At 34.6% G+C, this 23,619-nt stretch overlaps 1 protein-coding gene and 1 long non-coding RNA gene across 5 annotated transcripts in view; one reads left to right on the top strand and one right to left on the bottom strand.

The window, feature by feature from the left end:
• mub (poly(rC)-binding protein mub) overlaps positions 1–9,859 on the bottom strand; it is a 187,129-nt gene extending 177,270 nt beyond the window's left edge. The window contains exon 1 of one of the 3 annotated variants that reach the window (XM_076539094.1): positions 9,646–9,859. The gene's annotated coding sequence lies outside the window, so the exon portion shown is untranslated. Of the gene's footprint in view, positions 1–8,939; positions 9,227–9,645 lie in introns of those variants that run through there. The other 2 variants (XM_076539093.1, XM_076539095.1) reach the window with 2 other exon arrangements.
• Positions 1,514–23,092, top strand: LOC143265666 (uncharacterized). 2 transcript variants are annotated; one of them, XR_013040351.1, is made up of 3 exons: positions 1,514–1,656; positions 21,847–22,585; positions 22,650–23,092. It is a non-coding gene; the product is annotated as an uncharacterized LOC143265666 (long non-coding RNA). The 2 variants fall into 2 exon arrangements; XR_013040352.1 differs by lacking the exon at positions 1,514–1,656 and adding an exon at positions 21,167–21,734.
• Positions 23,093–23,619: the final 527 nt, after the last annotated feature.

The raw sequence follows: 23,619 nt of genomic DNA, 5'->3' as shown, positions 1-23,619 counted from the left end.
AGCACGGATGCAATTTTTAACTAACGAAACGGGGGTGGATAGTGAATTATGTATACGGGCTGTTACGTTTATGTTGATGGTCTTTGTTAGCTTTGATCTTATGAGAATATGCGCTACGACGAAGTTGCTTCGAAACAACGGGATTCGAAATTTTATCAACTTTGTTTTCTTTAGAGTTTGCAAGGACTTATAACGTATTTTTGTTATTCTAGTTTTCACATTTTTAGATACAAATATCGTCAGCATTAAAATTCCTAGATCCAATATTCTTAAGATGCAATTTTCACATATATGGACCAACATATTCCTAGATCACAATCTTCCTAGATTCTAATACTTTGGATTGTAATATCAAGACTAAAAATCCCTAGAACCAAATATTACTAGATCCTGTGCTGCATTCCAATATTCCTTGATTCCAATACCAAAATATGCCTAGACTACAATGTTCAAATATTCCTAGACCTCAATATTCGAATATCCCTAGATCTCAATTTCACAAGTCTACTAGATGCCAATTTCACAAAATTAATGCTCTAATATCCCTAGACCACAATGTTGGAACATCCCTGCATTAGAATATCACAATTACACTATGTGTCAGTTCACAATATCTCTAGATCCCGATTCTCCAATATCCCTAGATGACAATATCATTACATTTCAATATCACAATACCCCTAGATTCCAATGTCCTAATATCCCTAGATTCCAATGTCCCAATATCTCTAAATTAATAAATCCCAATATCCCTAGATTTCAATGTCCCAATATCCCTAGATTCCAATATCCCAATGTCCCTAGATTCCAATATCCCAATATCCCTAGATTCCAAAGACCCAATATCCCTGAATTCCAATGTCCAAATATCCCTAGATGACAATATCATTACATTTCAATGTCACAATATTTCTAGATTCCAATGTCCCAATATCCCTAAATTCAAATGTCCCAATATCCCTAGATTTCAATATCCCAATATCCCTAGATTTCAATATCCCAATATCCCTAGATTCCAATGTCATAATATCCATAGATTCCAAAGTCCCAATATCCCTAGATTGCAACGTCTCAATATTCTAAGATCCTAATACCTCTGAATTCCAGTATCTCTAGATATGGACCTCCCTAGATATCTAAATTCGAATATCCCCATATTTCAATACTCTACATTTGAACCTAGAACTGTAACGTTCCTGTATTATTAAGAATTTGTTCATTAATCGGAAGTATTCGTATTAACTCCTTAAAACTATAAATAGTAAATATAAATAATATTGCCAAAATATTTGGTAAAATCAGTTAAAAATAAAAATATGCTTCAGTGTAGTCAATGTGTTAATATACACACGTTCGTTAACAATACACCTTGAAACTGGCATGTCTACACCGAACGGTACCCGACGTAATTCGCGTATTATTTTTTAACGTAACAAGTGTATTCTTGTAAGTTTCAATGGCAGAATATAAAAGCAACAACACGTAAGTAGCAAGCAGTAGGACGGTAGCCAGTTAGCGAGTGTGTGGCAGCGTATCGATCGAGGATTCCGTGGTGGCTGCAGTTTCGTCGGGTCGCTTGTTCTATAATTACACGCTGCAAAAACAATCCTTACTTCATGATGCATCGGGACGATGCGTGTTCGCCGGATCGACGAGGTAATTAGGCTCGTGGCCAACCGCCACTTCTCGAATCGTGCTACGAACAATACGACCATTCGACTCGCCTTGAAAATTATGCAAAATTAGCCGAGATCGTACACTTTTCCGATTAAACTGTCTCCTTTATCGGGGATTGATCGCGTACTACTTGTTATCCCCACCGCGTGCAACCTCCCCTACGTTCTCTCTGCTTTCCTTCGGGATCCCCTAATCTGCGGTCCAATCGATCGTTTATCGAGCTTGTTTCGGTACGATGGAATGGCTGGCCAGCGGAACATCAATTAGATGGTTTCGCGGTTATGGAATATAATTTAGTTCTGGTTATTGTGTCCGAACTAGAGAGATTAGTTTCTTGCTACGCTACTCCATAACACGATTCGACGTTTCGACCGAATTAGGTTAGGATCAGCAAAAATACTTTGAGAAACAGATTGTGAGTCTGATTAATGTATATCATTTAATTCATCATAAAATTGTTATTGATATTGATTGTCTAAAAAAATTTTGCAATTTCGAACAAGACACATGTAAATCGATCATCTGGCCGATTTAATAGTTTCAGTATTAAAAATAAAATAATTGAAATAATGAAGTGATGGAAAAATTATAACATGATCAAATATTAACATTTAAAGGACAGTAGAAAATGTGGAAAATGGAAGTGGATAGAATAGAACATTAAATAATAAATAAATAAATATTCATTTATAAACATTAGAAAATAAAAATGGACATTATAGTACAAGAAACGTATTGGATATTAAATAATAGTTTATTAAATTCATAAATTAGAAATGAATAAAATATAAAATTATAGTTCAGAGAATTCATAAAATAGAAATAAACATATCATATTAAATATTAATTTATAAAATGTAGATAACAGAAACAAACTAGATATTAAATATTAATATAGAAAAATCATGAAATATTATAATTCAGAAATTATATAAAATGGGAGTAAACATATGAAGTTAAATATTGATTTCCAAAATGTAGAAATTAGGAATGGGTGGAACAGAAACGAAATGGTTGTCAGTCCCTCAGAAATTAAAGCAAAGAACGAAATGACGAAAATGACGATTGTTTGAGAGGCATAATGGAAATTGTGAAGCGTATAGGTATCGACGGGATGACCCATTGGCCAACACGAGGGGAAAACCCGGTAAATCGACAGCGATTTCATTATCAATTTAAACGGCCGGTGAAATATGAACCGATCGATAATCCATTTCAGTCTCGTTCGTTATCCAACTAGCGACTGTCGCAGCTGATATTTCATTCGAAAACGCGACGTTTACGGGCTTGAAGAGAAACAGTCTCAAAGAACGAGATACTGCTTTTAAGAAATGAATCCTGGCATCACTTATTCAAATCTACGTTGTTTGGTTTTGTTGTGGATGATCGAACAATTAACAATTTTTAATTTGTGAACTCGAGGTGAATTTCGTATTTTGATTCCTTGAATTGTTTAGAATTCTATGTTTTGATTAATCTTGTTGGAAGAGTTAATTTACATATACATATATACATATATGATAGTACATGTAATATGATAATAAATGTAATATGATAGTATACGTAATATGATAGGGTATGCAATATGATAGCACATGTAATATGACAGTATATGTAATACGATAGTGCATGTAATATGGCAGTACATGTAATATGATAGCACATGTAATATGATAGTACATGTGATATAATAGTGCATGTAATATGATAGTACATGTAATATGATAGCATATGTAATATAATAGTATATGTAATATGATAGTACATGTAGTAAGTTTAGTAAATGATACCACATATGGGACATGTAAAGTTAGTAAATGATATCACATGTGGCACATGTAAGGTTAGTAAATGATATCACATGTGGTACATGTAAGTTTAGGTTTGATGACTTAGACATTTGAAATTTTTCAAAATTTTCCAAAATAAAGCAATAATTTTATTAATCCTAATAAAGTAATAAACCCATGACAGCAATATTAACTGCACCTGTTGATATATTTGTTTATTTTAAAATTGAGAAAGTCTGTTTCTATTATTTTTCCAATTGTGAGCAAATTTTTTCACAAACACTAAAAGAACGTTAAAACTCAATTTTCTTGAAAATAAACCTCCAAAAAAATGTTCTAAAGTTCTTACTTATTTTTTGGTTGTGAATTTCGAAAACACACTGTATCGCAAAAGAACCGGTGCAAAATATTCAGCGGCCTTTCCAAGCCCTGCAAGTTTCATTTCATCCCTAAATGGATACTAGGTGGCTCGTAATGGATCAAAGGAATAGATTCGTAAAAATTCACTTCCCGCAGGCTTACAATCATTGAGCATCGATGATGACCTGGAAACCTTTCGTCCTAATGGATGAAGAGATAGAGCCGAAAAGTTCGATTCGCGGGAATCGAGGAGCCAGATAATTTTCCCTTGAATCCCTAGGGCACGTAAGCAGGGAAAAACTCGTTCTGAAGTTGCGAGCCGCATGAATGTTCCGTAGTTTGAAAATTTTACACGGTTCGATGTAAAAAGCGCGAGAAAACGTGTACATTCGGCTGGAGATTAATGGATCGCGTTATCGCGAAGCTTGATCGAGGCTGCCGGTGAAAAATGAATACGAAATTAACATTTTTTTAATGTTCGTTTGCACGTTTCTGCGAAAATTAAAAGATTAAACGTAGTTAAGACTGTGAAATACTAATATTAGCTTTTGTCTCTGCATTTTATTCAAATTTTCGTTATACTTTCGTATTAATCGGTTTGATCAGAACGTTGTGAAAATATTTCGTCAGATTAATTCGATAACTGGTGCAGTTAACGGAATATTTGCGCACGGAATATTTTATTTTAATTTTTGTGGAGTTTTATCAAAATTATGGTCTTATTCATGTTTTTAACGAGTGTATTATTTCTAATGGCGCGTTTATTTTTGTGCTTCCACATTTTGTCTTGACACCAACGAATTCAACAATGTCCGAATCAATTTCGAACACGTTTGCCCAAAAGTATTAATTGTCGATATCGAAGCGAATACAGCCAGCTGAACAAGCTCATTGAATAATTTTGAAAATTGATCCGCTGTCTAAACACATTTGGGCAAACAATAAAGAGTAAAACGCGGCACCGTGGCGCACAAAACAGACAAACAGATCTTTCATTAACGTTACAGGATATGAAAGTTCAGAATCAAATATTTGCCTTTCATAAAACTCCGCGCCGTTCCTCCCCGTTCCGTACCTACGAAAGTTTCTCTTTTCCGCCTAGCACAAAAGCAACTCCTACGATTTTCCCGGCCAACATACCGATAGACAAAGAACGTTCATCGCGTATGAAAATATAACCATCCTCGTTAAATCTGTCCTACAGAGCAATAACTGCATCTGTCATAAGCGCATCTTTCACGGTAACCCGGCCTTGTTTCTCATTTTCATTGTTCTTCTCATCGAAATTACATCTTCAACTCGCGGCTCCATTTTCTCGCGTTAATTGCGAATCAGTCGACGGAGACGTTATTGTACGTCCACGTTTATTAAAATCAACAACTGTCTTCGAATACGGCAGTACTGCGATATAACGAGCGGCTTCTTCGAACGCGTTTTATTTCAGGAATATCAAAATTCAAGGTTTGGTATGAAGCTAGTTAAAAGCGCGATGATTAAATTATATAGAAAGTAGACTAAACGTAGATCAACGACTGCAATATAACAAGAGTCTTCTAGGAACACGTTTCATTTCAAGAATATCAAAATTCAAGATTCTGTATGAAACTAGTTAAAGACACGATGATTAAATTATTCAGAAAGTAGACTAAACGTAGATCAACGACTGCAATATAACAAGAGTCTTCTAGGAACACGTTTCATTTCAAGAATATCAAAATTCAAGATTCTGTATGAAACTAGTTAAAGACACGATGATTAAATTATTTAGAAAGTAGACTAAACGTAGATCAACGACTGCAATATAACAAGAGTCTTCTAGGAACACGTTTCATTTCAAGAATATCAAAATTCAAGATTCTGTATGAAACTAGTTAAAGACACGATGATTAAATTATTTAGAAAGTAGACTAAACGCAGATCAACGACTGCAATATAACGAGAGTCTTCTACGAACACGTTTCATTTCACGAATATCAAGATTCTATATGAAACTAGTTAAGACCATCATGATTTAATTATTCAGAAAGTAGGCTAAACATAGATCAACTGTCTTCGAACACCGCATTCCTGCAATATAACGAAAGTCTCCTTTAAACTGATATTCACTTGAAGAATATCAAAATTCTTTAAACTTAAGTAGATTCAAAAATGTTTATATTAGTTTTCTGCTGTTAAATAATAATTTGCAACTTTACATTAATGGGTTAAATTGGCCAGAGATTTGGAACGTTTCGGCGATGTATCATACGGAATAGAAATATCGAGTCGGTTTGAAATTCTGAAGTGATTGAAGTGGTTGAAAATTAGCAACAGAGACTCGTATGCCCATCACTAGTCCAAGTACACCTCGTGTATTTACTCCTCTCTAACGTGCGTCTATTTTCGCCGAGCACGAGTTATTAACGGAATCGTGCTCCAACTCGACGATTCTCTGTCGTACTTGTTGTCTAGATGTAATAATAGTTCCTCTAACGATAATATTTGCCGGAACAAACAAGTATACACCGGACGACAGTCCCCCTTCATCTTTAATAGCTTTCGTTCGGGTTTGCTAGCTATATGCGTTCCAACAATCCTTTTTATCCTTTCTGCAAACATGCTACAGGCTATTAAGCAACCTAAACGCTTGTTAATTTCACGCACAAATGTTTCGCTGTAACTTTACACGCGGAAAGCTGGCTGCACGCGTAAAGTGTTGCTTCGAGAAAATTGTGGAATTCTCAAAATTTGAGAATTTGAGAAATGGTGGAATTTTGAAAGATTTGTGAAATAGTGGAATTTTGAAAAATTTGAGAAATGGTGGAATTTTGACAAATTCGAAAAATGGGGGAATTTTGAAAAATTTGAGAAATGAAAGAATTTTTGAAACTTTAAGAAATGTAAGAATTTTGAAAATTTGAGAAATGGAATTTTGACAAATTTAAGAAATGTAAGAATTTTGAAAAATTTGTGAAATAGTGGAATTTTGAAAAATTTGTGAAATAGTGGAATTTTGACAAATTTGTGAAATAGTGGAATTTTGACAAATTCGAAAAATGGTGGAATTTTGACAAATTTGAGAAATGAAAGAATTTTTGAAACTAGGAAATGTAAGAATTTTTGAAACTTTAAGAAATGTAAGAATTTTGAAAAATTTGAGAAATGTAAGAATTTTGAAAAATTTAAGAAATGTAAGAATTCTGAAAATTTGAGAAATGGAATATTGAAAAATTTGAGAAATGTAAGAATTTTGAGAAATTTGAGAAGTGCAAGAATTTTGGAAAATTTGAGAAAAGAAAGAATTTTTGAAACTAAGAAATGTAAAAATTTTGAAAAATTTGAGAAATGTAAGAATTTTGAAAAATTTAAGAAATGTAAGAATTCTGAAATCTCAGAATTTTGAAAAATTGGAACGCAGTGATTCAGTAATCTCAAAATTAAAAAAATTGTGTACCCACAATAAACTAATTTAACAAGCAAATTTTCCACCTATCATCTTAGCAATATTAATACCATTTAAATTCCCTTATTTAAACAATTTTATTACATTAAACATATAGTGCCTGCTAAATCCGCACCTACACAACTTAACACATTAACGATCCTCGTCATCAGTATTCCACAGCATACCTCTCCTACAGCAATAAACGTGTTAAACCTAACAACGCGTAGTCACTTTTTTCTTTTATTAAGGGTGTAACGAAAGCAGACCAGTACTTTTATCGTTCATTTTAAGTTCACTTCCTCAACGTGCTAAAGATACATAAAAAGAGCACAAATTAGCAAAATAGAGTTATCGCAGACAATCGTGGACGGGAGTAGTTTTACAAAGGGGTTGAGAGAAGAGGATTACGAGAATGATTCGTGGAAAGGAAGCGAAAAATCACGTGGAAAAAGTTTTCGCGAGGGAAAGTTTGCCTCGGTGTAAATTACGGCCCATGGGGTTTTTAAAGAGCGTTGGCCACGGTATATTTCATTTCCTAGTTAAAGGAAGAAAGTCGCATAAATGTCGGCGCGAACAAGAAAAGCTTTAACCGGCAACTTTTGTAATTACGAGTGCCGTCGAAAAAGACTATGCCCGCAGCTCTTGGAACAACAACGCTGAGACTCGATTAAATGTTTCGGGACAATCCACGCGGAAAAAAGACCCTGCTTCTTGCTTCTTTTACAACTATTAAAGACTATCGAGTTTTATTGTACTATAATTTAATAATTTTACGAAGAAAGTAACATAAACAAAAGAAAAACATTTTACATAATATTAACTAAAAATAATTATAAAAAAAAGATTAATTAAACATTTTTATTAAAATTGACTATAGTCTAGTGACAAAAATATAATAGTTACAGGTTAACCGTTTCGGTTTATCAAATAATTAAAAAAAAATTTTTTAAATAATATTAATATGTCACTAGTCATTTAATAAAAAATTATAAACCAATCATAAATGAAATTACTTTACAATTGACCTAAAATATTATACAATAGTGCATAATGGTAACAATAACAGCAATAGTACAATGATCAATACGCAGTATTCATGTGCCATGCTTAACTGCTTTAATCCAATTACAAAAAGAAACAGTTACTTTCCCGCGTTAAAATACCACGTCACTTCTCATAATTCAATTAAAAGACATACAAGCGAGATAAAGTTAAAGTTAAATCACATTGAAAAAAATATAACGTTGAATAATATATATAAATGGAATGTTGATATAATAAATAATTATAAATGTCACAGTGTATAAAATAACACCCGCACATTGCCTAGGAAACACGTGAATCGTTTGTTTGTATCGAAGCATGGAACCAGTGGACATAACCTTACACTGTTCGTATCAAAACACACGGATCACCTTGATATTTGCTGAATATTATCCGCACATCAATCTGACATCTTCATCTTTCACTACGTATTTGCATAACACATGTACGTCTGTCAACGGCGTGACAATGTACAACAAGGCATCGATTCTCGTTTAAAGATTCGTGCCACCGTAGTCACGTGACTACGGTTCAAAATCAATGGCACCCGATACGTGACGTTTACCCATAAACCGACGCGTAATTTCCATATGAGCGATCGTTTGGAATGAATAAATAAATAAATGATAATAAAACAAACTTGCCACTGACGATTAATCCGCTCTGTTGACAAGTTGAACGTTGATGTCAGCCACTACGACGACAACGACGGTGACGATGACGGTGTAACACTGGTTGATCGACTTTTCACTCGACAACGTGGCAATCGAATAAGTTAGCCAGGTTGTGGTGTCAGTGGATGGGTCGATTGGGTTAGGTCGGTCGGTCGGTGGTAAAAGAGAAGAGAGAGAGAGAGAAAGAGAGAAAGAACAGGTATAGGTTCTGGGCCTGGACAACGGTACGTGGTGTAGCAGGGCCGGGGGCTGACGCGACACTGTTCGCGGGTTACTATACACGCGCTATTCATGCGCATCACGCAACGCGCAGACCAACTCGTCACGTGCTCCGGTCAATTTAGCCAATCAGGATCGCGCCTACTCGCTCGACCAGAGGGTAGCTTTTAGGGCGCCGATTTTAAAATACGATACACGCACAAGAAACACTTTTGCGTTATTTTCCCACATATCCATTAAGCTTTTCAAAGCGGAACCTATTTCCCCATCATTCAAAGTCACATTTCTATCTTTCGTATCTAAAAAAAAAGACCATAGCTATTTCGCGTAATGCAAGCGTCACGTTTCAATTTCCCGTGGCTACGGTCTTCCATCATGCTCCATGATGCACAGACGAGATAAAACGAGTCCCAGTCAAACAACAAATACACACGAAAGTAGGCTACGTTGAAATTACCTCAGAAACGATGATCGGTATATCCGTGGTGCAACATTAATAGTAACCGCAACGCAGGACGAGCTTCACAAGGCAGGAAGGAAAGATTATGGCACCCCTGAACTTTGGCCAACGGAACCTCGATTAAGATCAACAGAGAAGGTTGCTCGCAACAGGTGAGGTCGTACGCTTTGCAGGAACTGCGATCTTCCTTTCGATACACACACAACGCGAGATAAAACTCTGCAAAAGAAGAACACCATTTTATTACTGTGTTTCCTTATCTTTCGCTTATTTGAAAGTCAAATTTGAATGCATCTTTGTTATGGTTCCCAAAGATCAATTGATACAGATTCTTGTTTCAAATTGTGAATTGATTTTGATAAATTGATCTCGAAGAATAGACGTATTTGTAGATCAAAACAACGCTGTTTTATTAATGATACATTTATCTTATGGTAACATTGGGACTTAAACGCATCAAATTTTCAGAGGTACAAGGAAAACATACTTGCTCTCGAGAGATGTTTTAAGTTTGCATTTTTACTGGGCATAAAGTATCCTTGATGGATTATTCCGGCGGGACAGTCAAGAGTAAAAGAAACATGGAAGAAGTTTATGTAAGACGAAAATATTGCGTGAATATTTAAATTACTGAAACTGGCTAGTTTAATATAGGGTTTAAAATGTTCTAAAGAATGCTTAGTATTTTATAACGTAACCTTGAACTTCACAAATACAAAATTACAAGATGTATATATAAACAGTCGTACACGATTTTGTAGACATAATTTGACATAATTTGTGCAGACATAAATGGAGTATCATCTAATGTTGCCATATGTTATATAGCCAGTTCGTAACTCCCAAAAAGAAGTACAATCAATGTTACCATGAAACTTCCCGAAAGTATCTCTAACAGGCAAAAAGTTCTAACCTAGTACAACTTTGAAACTCCACCAGAATAAAACAACATACAGCGAAACACATAAAGCAAACGTTTAAGAAAGAAAGAACGATTCGACTTCCGTGATTTCTTTCTCTGGTATCGTTGTTCTCCGTCATATCGTACACGACGAGCGTAAATCGAGAATAAAAGAAAGAGCGTGCGAAGAAAAGTACAAGCTTTCGATAGACGCAAAAATAAGACAGACAAAATCAGCGGGGGATCGTGCTGGAAGAGTGGTTCTCTGGCAACAGGTGCGAGAGACAACATCGTGAAAGGCACGTAACTTTTCGCAAGGTCGACTTCCAGAGGAACCGAATATCGATGCTCGATTCGTTCGTAATATCGTTTTCGAAGCCGCGAAAACTTCTATCCTGGTCTCGTTCCTTGAACGCGACTTTTAACCGGTAACTTTCTTCGTCGGACATGACGTACACGCGAATCGCCGGCTCGTAAAAGAGATTTTATGAGATTTTCACCGGCACGGTGTGCACTGACTGATTCGCAACGAGCGTAACAAAGTTTAACTAATTTTTAGGGATGTCGTTCTGAATAAAAGATGTTTTATGGAGGTGAACGAGTGGATGTCGCTGACGGAATAGAGTCGTGTACTTTACCGATGATGGCCGGGTAATATGCCTGTTGAATCACTTGTGGGCCCATGACAGGTGCAAGGAAATAATAATTCCTAAATTCTCAAATTCACAAATCTATAAATTCTCAACTCTCTAAATTCCCCACTCTCTAAATTCCCAACTCTTCAAATTCCCAAGTCTATAAATTCTCAACTCTCTAAATTCCCCACTCTCTAAATTCCCAACTCTTCAAATTCCCAAGTCTCTAAATTCCCAACTCTCTAAATTCCCAACTATCTAAATTCCCAACTTTCTAAATTCCCAACTCTCTAAATTCCCCACTCTCTAAATTCCCAACTCTCTAAATTCCCAACTCTCTAAATTCCCAACACCCTAAATTCCCAAGTCTTTAAATTCCCAAGTCTTTAAATTCCCAACTCTCTAAATTCCCAAGTCTCTAAATTCCTAACTCTCTAAATTCCCAACTCTCTAAATTCCCCACTCTCTAAATTCCCAACTCTCTAAATTCACAACTCTCTAAATTCCCAACTTTCTAAATTCCCAACTCCCTAAATTCCCACCTCTCTAAATTCCCCACTCTCTAAATTCCCAACTCTCTAAATTCCCAACTCATCAAATTCCCATCTCTCTAAATTCCCAACTCTCTAAATTCCCCATTCTCTAAATTCCCAACTCTCTAAATTCCCAACTCTCTAAATTCCCAACTCTCTAAATTCCCCACTCTCTAAATTCCCAACTCTCTAAATTCCCAACTCTCTAAATTCCCAACTCTCTAAATTCACAACTCTCTAAATTCCCAACTTTCTAAATTCCCAACTCCCTAAATTCCCATCTCTCTAAATTCCCCGCTCTCTAAATTCCCAACTCTCTAAATTCCCAACTCTCTAAATTCCCAACTCTCTAAATTCCCAACTTTCTAAATTCCCAACTCCCTAAATTCCCACCTCTCTAAATTCCCCACTCTCTAAATTCCCAACTCTCTAAATTCCCAACTCATCAAATTCCCATCTCTCTAAATTCCCAACTCTCTAAATTCCCCACTTTCTAAATACCCAACTCTCTAAATTCCCAAATTCCCAAGTTCCCAAATTCTCAAATTTGAATTAGATATTCCAATTTCTAAATTATCAAATTATCAACCCATCAAGTTATCAAATTATCAAATTAATAAAGTCACTAATTCTCAACTAAAAAAAAATTAATTGCAGAAAATAATGACAATTTTTAATAAAAAATATACAGTATTTTAATTTTAATAAACACTAAAATACAAAGTACTGTAATGAATAAAATTCGCAAAATTAAATCCAAAATAATTGGAAGGAAGGTTCGCCGTAATTATTTGATCTTTTAATCTGTATGGATTGAATGCAGTTATAATATGCAGAAAATAAAATTAATAAATTCAGTCAAAGGTACAATATCTTTTTCCGATGCTCTTCGTTTCCTACGTTGAATCATTTCCTCCTTTCATAATCCGATATCCAGCGATATTCTTTAACGCTGCTTTTTCCTCTGATGTCTGCTCTCATCTTTCGCAGTTCACCTTTATCCCCGAAGAAATAGAACTTAATATAGCATTACCTTCTCTGCGCTGTACCATCGATGTTCGATAAAATCGATATCGAGGAATTATTCGTCAGCGGCGCATTGGTATATTATGTACATAAATTTCCAAATGACTAATTGTGACCGTTTAAAATCCCATAAATATTGAGTTCATTGATTGTAATAATTTGAAATTCGATAAATATTCAAACGACTAATTGTAAGAATCTGAAATCTCATACATATTGAAATCACTAGTTGCAACAGTTTAAAATTCAATAAATTAAACTAATGTTTATACGAATTTTATATTGAACTAACTGCAAATATTTTTATAAGATGTTCCTCTTTTTACTTAACAAAAAATTCTTGATTTACAACTATCACAAAGCTACAAGTTTAATTTTGCTCCGGTAATTTAAATCAATATTAATACCTAAATATATCAAATTTTACTAATCAATATTTTTAATTACTTCAATTTATGAGAACTTAAAACTTAAATAACTTTGAGTGATTCGACAAAAATCTTTACCCCAGCCAATTACAAGACAGCCACTTAGAAGGCAGCCACTTAAGGGACAGCCAAGTAGATGACAGCCACTTAAGAGACAGTCGCATAAAGGACAACTGACGTTCTTCCCAAAGATTCAATTCCATTCATGACGAAACAAAGATCACATTATTAAGACAGACATCGTGTCTAGTCTAAAAAAGGAAAGGAAACGACACAAGGCCAAATACGGGATATCGTGGTTCACGTGACATAAGTGCACACGTGTACGTACATATAGAGCTAGGCGTCCGTACACGTGTATTCGCCGGTCGACATTAAAGAGCCTTTCGCAATATCGGAGGAAGCACGAGGACAGAGAGTAACCGGCCAGAACCTGGAGGATACGGAGAGTGTAATGTAAACTAATTAGTAGCGAGTCTACGGCAATTAAGGCTGCTGGAGTGCCTCGCACTGACACTCCGCCAACAGGACGTATCAGGAACCGACAACGTTGTCGAGTACGCTATGGCATACGTTCAAAAAGAGGAGACTATGGGGTCGGCGATAGGGAAACTGGAGGCAAGATTGGAACGGTAAGAAAAAATTTGATCAAGAAATTTTAGGTAATATTTTTTACAAATAAATGTATGTTGTTAATACGTATAATAATACAATGAGTTTAATAATACATATGTTGTTAATAGGTGTTTGTTGTGGCAATATAAAATGTGTTGTTTGAGTTAAACAATAAGCAGAAGGTAATAATAATTAATTGTATATTTATATTAAATCTTTCAGAGTTTCAAAGTTTTAAAATTCCAAAATTTTGAGAGTGAGATATTTGAAAATTCTGAGATAACGAAATTAATAAATTCCAAGTTGTATCTCCAGGTCACTATATCCCCAGATTCCCAAATTTTCAAAACTCCAAATTTTTTGGATACCTGCATCTAATAATCTTGAGATCCCCAAATTCCTAGATTCCAAAATTACTAGATACTAAAATTGAAAAATATCAAGAACTCTTTATACCAAAATTACTAGATTCTAAAATTAAAAAATTCCAAGAACTCTATATCCCAAAATCTCTATATGCTTAAATTCTAAAATCCCTATATCACAAAATTCCTATATTTCAAAATCCCTCGATCCCAAAGTCCATAGATCCCAAAATCCCTAGATTACAAAATCCCTAGATTACAAAATCCCTACATCCCAAAATCCCTATATGCCAAAATCCCCATATCCCAAAATCCCCATATCCCAAAATCCCCATATCCCAAAATCCCCATATCCCAAAATCCCCATATCCCAAAATCCCCATATCCCAAAATCCCCATATCCCAAAATCCCCATATCCCAAAATCCCCATATCCCAAAATCCCCATATCCCAAAATCCCCATATCCCAAAATCCCCATATCCCAAAATCCCCATATCCCAAAATCCCCATATCCCAAAATCCCCATATCCCAAAATCCCCATATCCCAAAATCCCCATATCCCAAAATCCCCATATTCCAAAATCCCCATATCCCAAAATCCCCATATCCCAAAATCCCCATATCCCAAAATCCCCATATCTCAAAATCCCTAAATCCCAAAATCCCTATATCCCCAAATCCCTATATCCCAAAATTCCTATATTCCAAAATCCCTATATCCCAAAATCCTTACATCACAAAGTGCCCATATCCCGAAGCCTCCGTCCATAAAAACCCCAAATTTCCCCAAATCACTTTCCCCAAGCAACAACCAAATAAAACCCAGAAAAGATTAAACACGTGCTAAATAAAGTTACATAATCACACCGCAAAGTACTGCGGGTTTTTAAGTCTTCTCCGGTAAAACATCCCCATCTTCACCGTCGTCACTTTCGGTAAAAACGAACCCCCATTACATTATTTTCACTCAACAGAGTAGCAAGAAATTCCTCTGTTTACTTTTCTCCTCTCTAATCTCCTCCACACCTAACATAAGATCGTTTCTAATTTATACTTCTCCCTTTGTATCATGTACGTTTACTAATTCACAGTCGCAACTCCAATTACTCCGTTAACTGCATACAATTCATCACCCCCACGACCCAATGCACCTCCCGCAGCGATTTGAATCTCCGCTCATAACCCCAAATCGACCTGTCGTTTCCTTTCAGAAACACCCTGCACGCCCTTTGCGAAAGGGTTGCCACTGACTTGGCCCATTACTTTCAACCCTCGTTCGTTGTTGTTCTAAGGGTACGTTCATAGTGAATGAATAAATACTTGTACTTCTCTAATTTCAAAATTTAGAACATGTGAGGTGAAAGGAAGGAAGAGGGATGGTTAGATTTGGATGAAGTGAGAAAAGAGCATTTGTTCGTTCAGTATGAAAACACCCTTAGACTGGGGATTAAACTTTTTTGGGGCTCGATGTTGCTGCAGAGATGTTACGTCGGTTGGAGGTCGTTTTATGGGTAAACGAAGGTAAAGGTACATTTATTTACTGTATGATGACATTAATTTTGTAGTAAATTACGTAGGGTGTTTCAAGGTAAACATGTAGTTTTTGAGATTTTGTTAGGGAAGATATTGAAGTCTTGTATGACTTCAGAATTATCAAATTTCTATATGTATAGATTTACAAATTTCTCAATAGATTTTTGTATTTCTGGATTTTTTAATTTCTAGATAGACAAATTTGGAGATTTACATATTCCTAGATTCCCAAATTTCTAGATACACAAATTTGGAGATTTACATATTCCTAGATTCCCAAATTTCTGGATTCCCAAATTTCTAGATTCCCAAATTCCTAGATTCCCAAATTCCCAAATTCCCATCTCTCTAAATTCCCAACTCTCTAAATTTCCAACTCTCTAAATTCCCAACTCTCTAAATTCCCAACTCTCTAAATTCCAAACTCTCTAAATTCCCAAATTCCTAAATTCCCAAAACTCTAAATTTCCAACTTTCTAAATTCCCAACTTTCTCAATTCCCATCTCTCTAAATTCCCAACTCTCTGAATTCCCATCTCTCTAAATTCACAACTCTCTAAATTCCCATCTCTCTAAATTCCCAACTCTCTAAATTCCCATCTCTCTAAATTCCCAACTCTCTAAATTCCCAACTCTCTAAACTCCCAACTCCCTAAATTCCCAACTCCCTAAATTCCCAAGTCTCTAATTTCCCAACTCTCTAAATTCCCAACTCTCTAAATTCCCAAATTCCTAAATTCCTAAATATCTATATTCCCAAGTTCCCAAATTCTCAAATTCCCAAATTTCTACATCCCCAAATTGCAAGCTTCCTAAATCTCTAAATCCCTAAATCCTTAGATTCTCAAATAAATATAAAAATTCACACCTCTCAAGCTCCTCGAATTCTTAGAATCCCACATCCACAAGTTTCTAAATCTCTACATTCCAACCCCCTAAATCTGAAATCCTTACCTCCCCAAATTTCTATATCTCCAAATCCACATATCCAATCCCATCACATCACAAATCCCTAAATCCCCATATTCTCCAATTTCTTATATCTCCTACAACTACTATATTAACCTTAACACTGCAGTACTATATTAACCCCAACACTGCAGTACTATATTAACCTTAACACTACAATAACTAGCTAGCTTTGACCGAGTACCGAAAAATTTGTGGATTAAGGGGTTAATTCGGTCTTGATCAGCGGTGTGCAGACGGTGGCCCATAAACACTTCTGGTTACGAACCACGGGCGACATTATTCCGGCGTGTAACATACGATCAATGATCGTCGGCGGTGATGGTGGATTGCCTTACATCGGCACAGCGGAAACCCCGAGGGATGGCAAGGTATATAACATCGTGTTATCGGCTCGCAAAGCGGCTCCAGCTCGCAGCAATTGGACTAACGGGCACGGGTCACAGTTTAGGCACTGGCAGGGCCACGACACGATAATAGGAAAACACTAAATCGGGAAATTACGCTCGTCCCGCGACGTCTGCCACACCCGCCTGATCGATTCTGGAACGCAATTATACCGAAACAGGATGAGACGAAACGGGAGGAAAATTCGTCCTGTTCCATCGGTTACCACAGCTGAACGTTTTGATCGGCTGTCTTTGTGGTTCTGCTTGATTACCAGACTGCCATTAACCCTCTGCACGCACCTTTAACCCTTGCTCCGATACTCAAATGACTACCGTTTGATGTCCAAATTAATTTCTTAACCAAACTTCTTGGAATTTCTTCCAAAATTTTTCTGTCTTTATAGAATGAATTTTTTAAAAAATAATTAGGGGTGTATTGAAAATTTAATCAACCATGTATGTGAAACATGTGACAAATTTTCATTGAATTTCTGTTATAAATTATTAAATGATTCAATCAACGATTCATCATCAATATTACCTTGTATTAAACCAATACATAACACATTGCATAATACATAATACATTAATTTAATAAATTATTTAAACCACAATTTTTGACTGCCAACAATGAAGTATAAAAAATTGAACAGTTCAAGAACTAATGATAAATCGATATTCACTTATGAAATTTGTATTCATAATTAACATTGAGAATCGAAAGATTTAATTACTCGATGTGAAGAAAAATGAATGTACAGAGATTTAGAAAATCTTAAAACGTTATCCGCGTTTAAGGAAATATTCGAGTGGTTATCTTTTTCTGGTGCTTTAATCCGTGGAAGGTTGCAACCACAGTGCGATGAGACGTGGCTCGTGAACGTTATTCGAAACTGTCATAACCGTGGATTAATTTTTAAGAGGATCCCCTTCGGGACGGCTAATGTCGTTCTTCTTATTTCCAATTTGTAACCTCGAGTTTTCCACAAATTTGCCCACGATTACCCGACCGGACGGTTAGCCAATCTCGTGATATAATCTGTGAAATCCGCGCAATCTCACTCGTCTCAGACGAGTTCTCCTCGTCCTGGATCACGCTAACTTAATGAAGTCCTTATTAACCGCGAGTTTCAAGCCGTCGGAGACGAGAAGTCCTCGAACTGGCTGGAACTGCAACGATCGATCGATACTTTTGATTCACGAATCGCTTCCTCGAACCCCGAGCGTTTAAACTTACCTAAAACATTATTTTCCGGTTGGCCAATTTACAAGTTTTTGGGTTTTTAAAGTTTTATGTTTGAAAGAATCGTTATTTTTATGTTTGCAATCTTGGGATTGTTAAGTTTGTGAAATTTCTTAATTTCAGTAATTTTTTAAATATTCTTAATTTTTACAATTTTATAATTCTCAGTTCATCAATTTCTAAATTCTTCATTTCTTGTTTCTCAAGTTTTCAATTTGTTGATTTGGCAATTTAGTCGCTTTTCAATTTTTCAATTTTTCAATTTTTCAATTTTTCAATTTTTCAATTTTTCAATTTTTCAATTTTTCAATTTTTCAATTTTTCAATTTTTCAATTTTCAGTTTTTAATTTCTCAACTCCTCAATTCCTCAATTCCTTAATTCCTCAGTTCCTCAGTTCCTCAGTTCCTCAATTCCTCAACTCCTCAACTCCTCAATTCCTCAACTCTTCAACTCTACAACACTACAACACTACAACTCTTCAATTCTACAATTCTTCAACTTTTCTACTTTACAACTCGACAACTCTACAATTCATCAATTCATCAATTTTTCAGTTCTTCAGTTCTTCAGTTCATCAGTTCATCAGTTTATCACTTTATCAGTTCATCAATTCATCAATTCATCAATTCATCAATTCATCAATTCATCAATTCATCAATTCATCAATTCATCAATTCGTCAATTCGTCAATTCATCAATTCATCAATTCATCAATTCATCAATTCATCAATTCATTAATTCATGAATTCATCAATTCATCAAATCATCAATTATTCAAACTCTCAACTTCTCACCCTCCAAATTTCTCAATTTCTGAATTTTTTAACTGCATACTTTTTCACTCTTAAATTTCTGTATCTTCCAATTTATCTGCTTTTCGATTTTCCAGTTTCCAAAGGTCTCACTCAATTTCCCATATTTCAGCATTCTTTAATTCAGCAATTTTCCAACTCTGATATCTCGTTGTGATACTTATTAACGAATCTGTTATTGTAACTCGTTCCTTTTACGTTTCCATCGGTGAAGCGTAATTTATTCAAACGTTCATTAAACCGTTCCAATACAAACGTTCATTCAATTATTTTTATTCAATTATTCACGAAATTCGTTTCATGGAAACACCCAGTAAATTATTTTTGTTCAAAGATTCGATTCAAAGACCTACTAAATTATTTTCATACTTCCACGATAATTAAATTGTTTTCTAAAAACCACTCATTAACATGATAATTACATTGTTTTTATTCAAACGTTCGATAATTTAATTTCATTCGACCGTTCACTAAATTTTTTCCATCAAAACGTTCAGCAAATTATTTTTATTTAAAGAGTCGAGCATCTATTCAATCTTCCAAGATTTAGATCGTTTTCTGGAAACCACTTATCAATCCAATATAAAATGATCGTTTTATTTCGCGAACGTATCGCCAGTTTTTCTCGGTTCATAGTTGATTTTGAATATTGTATGATTCCACATGTATTTTTCATGGCTCTCTCCCCTGCGCTTCTAATGCGCTTTGTTCCATTTGTTTATTGTACAGCTATTTCCATATTGACGGTACTCTCAACAGCGAGTACCTTTTGTTTATTCTCTCGCAAAAAAGTGGAATATATTTTTCTTCCATTTCTGTTGCGATACTACACTTTTTACTGTTCGGTTTCGCGCAACAAAGGGTTTCTATTTCAGACAAATACAGAGCCTTTACGTTTCGAGAACATATTACATTTGTCAAATTCGCAAATCCCTACATTTTGTAATTTTTAAATCTTTTAATTTCCATATATAGTTATGTTATTAAATTTCCAGACATTGCACTTTGATATTCTATTAATCTATCAATATACCTCTGTAACAATATACCAATGTATCACTGCACCAAGCTGCTAATGTATCAGTGTATCAATCTATCAATCAGCCACTGTACCAAAGTACGAATGTACAAATCTACCAATAGGCCCATCTATCAATATAGGAATCTACTAATTTGCCAATATACCAATGTAGCAATGTACAAATCAACCATTATATCAATATTCTAAAATACCAATTTGTAATGTACTAATCTACCAATGTACTCATGTACTAATGTATCAATCTTCCAATGTGCCAATAGAGCAATGTACCAATGCACCGATGCACCAATATATCAGTGTACCAAACCACCAATCTACCACTGTACCAATCCAGTATTGTACCAATATCCTAATGTATCAATGTACAAATCCACTAATCTACTAATCGAGTAATCTACCAATGTACCATTGTACAAATGTATCAATATACTAAGCTATCAATGTACCAACGTACCAATCTACCAATATACCAATATATCAGTGTACTAATATAGCAATGTAGCTATCAACCATTGTACCAATACCCTAAAATACCAATTTGCTAATGTAGTAATCTGCCTACGTAGCAATGTACCAATACACCAATATATCAGTGTACCAATCCACCAATCTACCAATGTACCAATATACCAATATATCAATTTACCAATGTGCCAATAGGCCAATATACCACCCTACTATTCTACCAATGTACCAATCCACCAATTTAACACTGTGTCAGTCTATTACTGTACCAATCTACCAATGTGCCAATCTACCAATGTACCAATCTAGCAGTGTACCAATCTACCAATGTACTAATATAGCGATGTATCAATTTACCTATGTGCCAATCTAGCAGTGTACCAATCTACCAATGTACTAATATAGCGATGTATCAATTTACCTATGTGCCAATCTAACAATGTGCCAATCTAACAATGTGCCGATCTAACAATGTGCCAATCTGCCAACGTACCAGTCTACCAATGTGCCAATCTACTAATGTGTCAATCTACCAATCTGCCAATCTACCAATCTACCAATCCACCAATCTATCAATTTATCAATTCGTGAACATCCTATCTATCGAATCATCGAATTACAAAATCCCTAAATTTCAAAATATCTCAATTCCAAACTTTTTCAATTTATCAGTTTCTCAATCACCCAATTTCCAAATCCCTATACCAGTAAATCTCCCAATAGCCATAATCGTAACTTCCCGTACGCAAAACTGTGCAAATCACCGAAAACAACTTCCCGAACGACCGACAACCGCGCATTTTGTCCTACGAATTTCCGTGCGGCATTTCACATAATTTCCAGTCATTTCCTCGCTATCAAAGGGTAAAATATGAAGAATCACGAACTTTCAATTCCACGCCCTCCGCATTATCTTCGCGAAGACTTTCGATCTTCGATCGAGCCGTCGTTATTAACGTCGCGATTGCTCTCCTCCAGATTAATGGATTCTTGTTTGTCTATCGTCGGGCTACCCTTCTCGCTTCCACGATCGACGGATTTTAATTGAGATCATATGAAAGCTGTCTGCGAATGGATTCGCACGGTGAAGATTGCTACGACGAAACGCGAGTCAATTTTGAAAACGGTGAAAATCACTTCGACGTGCAATATCTACGATTGCGTTGATTACGTACTCTTCAATCTTCAACTTATCGGTTTGATTTATTATTTTATTACACAGAGTTTGTTTATTTCAGATTATTATAGTAAGTCAAAGTATAAGTTCCGTATAGACAGTTGAAAATATAGAAAAATTAAAATAAACTGTGAAAATGTGAGGCACTAAAAAATAAAAAATAGCAAAAGTACAAAGATGAAAAAAGTAATTAAAAAAATTTTTTAAATGAATGAATGAAAAACTGGAAGATAAAAATATGAAGCTGAAAATGAAAATAATAGAAAGTAAAAATGTGAAAATATTGAGGGAACCACGAAAATATGAGGTGCTGAAAAATTGGAAATATGAGAAGAATAAATAATTAAAAAAAGAAATGAAAATCCGAAACTCGGAAAATTTGTGAATTTGAAACCTGTATGCAATTTTAAAGATACGAAAATTTGTATGCTGAAAAATTTGCATCTAAAAAGACAAATTTGCATAAAATATCGCGATATTATACAAAAGTGAACATAGAGGGTGTTGATATCGCAGCTTAATTTCAGCGGTCATAAATTTAAAAGTGGCTTAATAAGTATGATTAATTGAACAATGAAAACGATTGTTGATTACAGTAGTAACAGATTGAAAAGTTCTGGACACGCATCGAACATCCAGATGCCAAGCTAAACGAATTAGCTACCACGGTAAACAGTTTAATTCACTTTACCGAACTGCACCAACGTTCCCACTACTCCATCTAATTAACTTATCTTAACATCAGAATGCAATTACGATCGAACTGCGTGCACGCGAGATTGCGCGACCCTTAAAATTACGTAAGTAACTTACGATTATTACGACTTTCAGCCTCCACTTGCCTCGAACGTCTTCCATTTTCAGCATCCCCTGAGATCCGAATAAATGGCAAGCAAAATTTCAAAAATATTCCCTGGATACGGCGGAGTGGAATACAATCTGTTTAGCATAAACGTCTCTTCTATGATAATTAATTTTTGATATGTAAATAAATTGTGCATGAAATATTAAACAAATGAAAATTATAAATTATTAAACAAATTATTGGTACATTAAGGGTAGATTCACTGACAAATATATTCTTCATTGATGAATGAATAAATTGTAAATTGATAAATGAACAAATTGTCGATTGGTAAATAAAGAAATTAAAAGTGGATGATTAAGTAAATTGTAAATTAATAAACAAATAAATTTAAATTAACAAATAGAGAAATTATAACTAGGCAATTAAGTGAACTATGTATTAAATACTCAAGAAAAAAAAAATAATTGAAATAAATAAATTATAGAATGACATATAAATTGCAAACTGATCAACAAATTGTAAATAAATTACAATAAATTACAATAAATACAATAAATACAATAAATACAATAAATACAATAAGTACAATAAATACAATAAATACAATAAATACAATAAATAGAATAAGTATAATAAATACAATAAATACAATAAATATAATAAATACAATAAATACAATAAATACAATATAATAATGAAATAAATTGTACATTAAAAAAAAACTAATTAAAATAAATAAATTACAAATGTATAAATATATTTGAGTTTTTAAATTTGCAAAAATGCAAAATTATCCAAAATTTGTTGACAGATTTTTTAAGTAAAACATACCAAATATGTATTTATACAACAAAGTATTATTTTTGTAAAGAAACTAAAGTATCGTTATTACTCTTTTCGCAATAATTTTCAAGGAGAATGTAAAAATTGCCGACTTTACATCGTCGCAAGAAAGTTTTTCCATTATATGGCCCTTTTATTGTCTCGCGAAAGCTCGACTTCGGAGGTAAAGTTAGAACGTACGTT

The sequence above is a fragment of the Megachile rotundata genome, chromosome 13 (genome assembly GCF_050947335.1).
Source record: "Megachile rotundata isolate GNS110a chromosome 13, iyMegRotu1, whole genome shotgun sequence".
Lineage (NCBI taxonomy): Eukaryota > Metazoa > Arthropoda > Insecta > Hymenoptera > Megachilidae > Megachile > Megachile rotundata.
The sequence above is the reverse complement of the archived record's forward strand: the minus strand, read 5'-3'. Positions and strand labels throughout refer to the sequence as shown.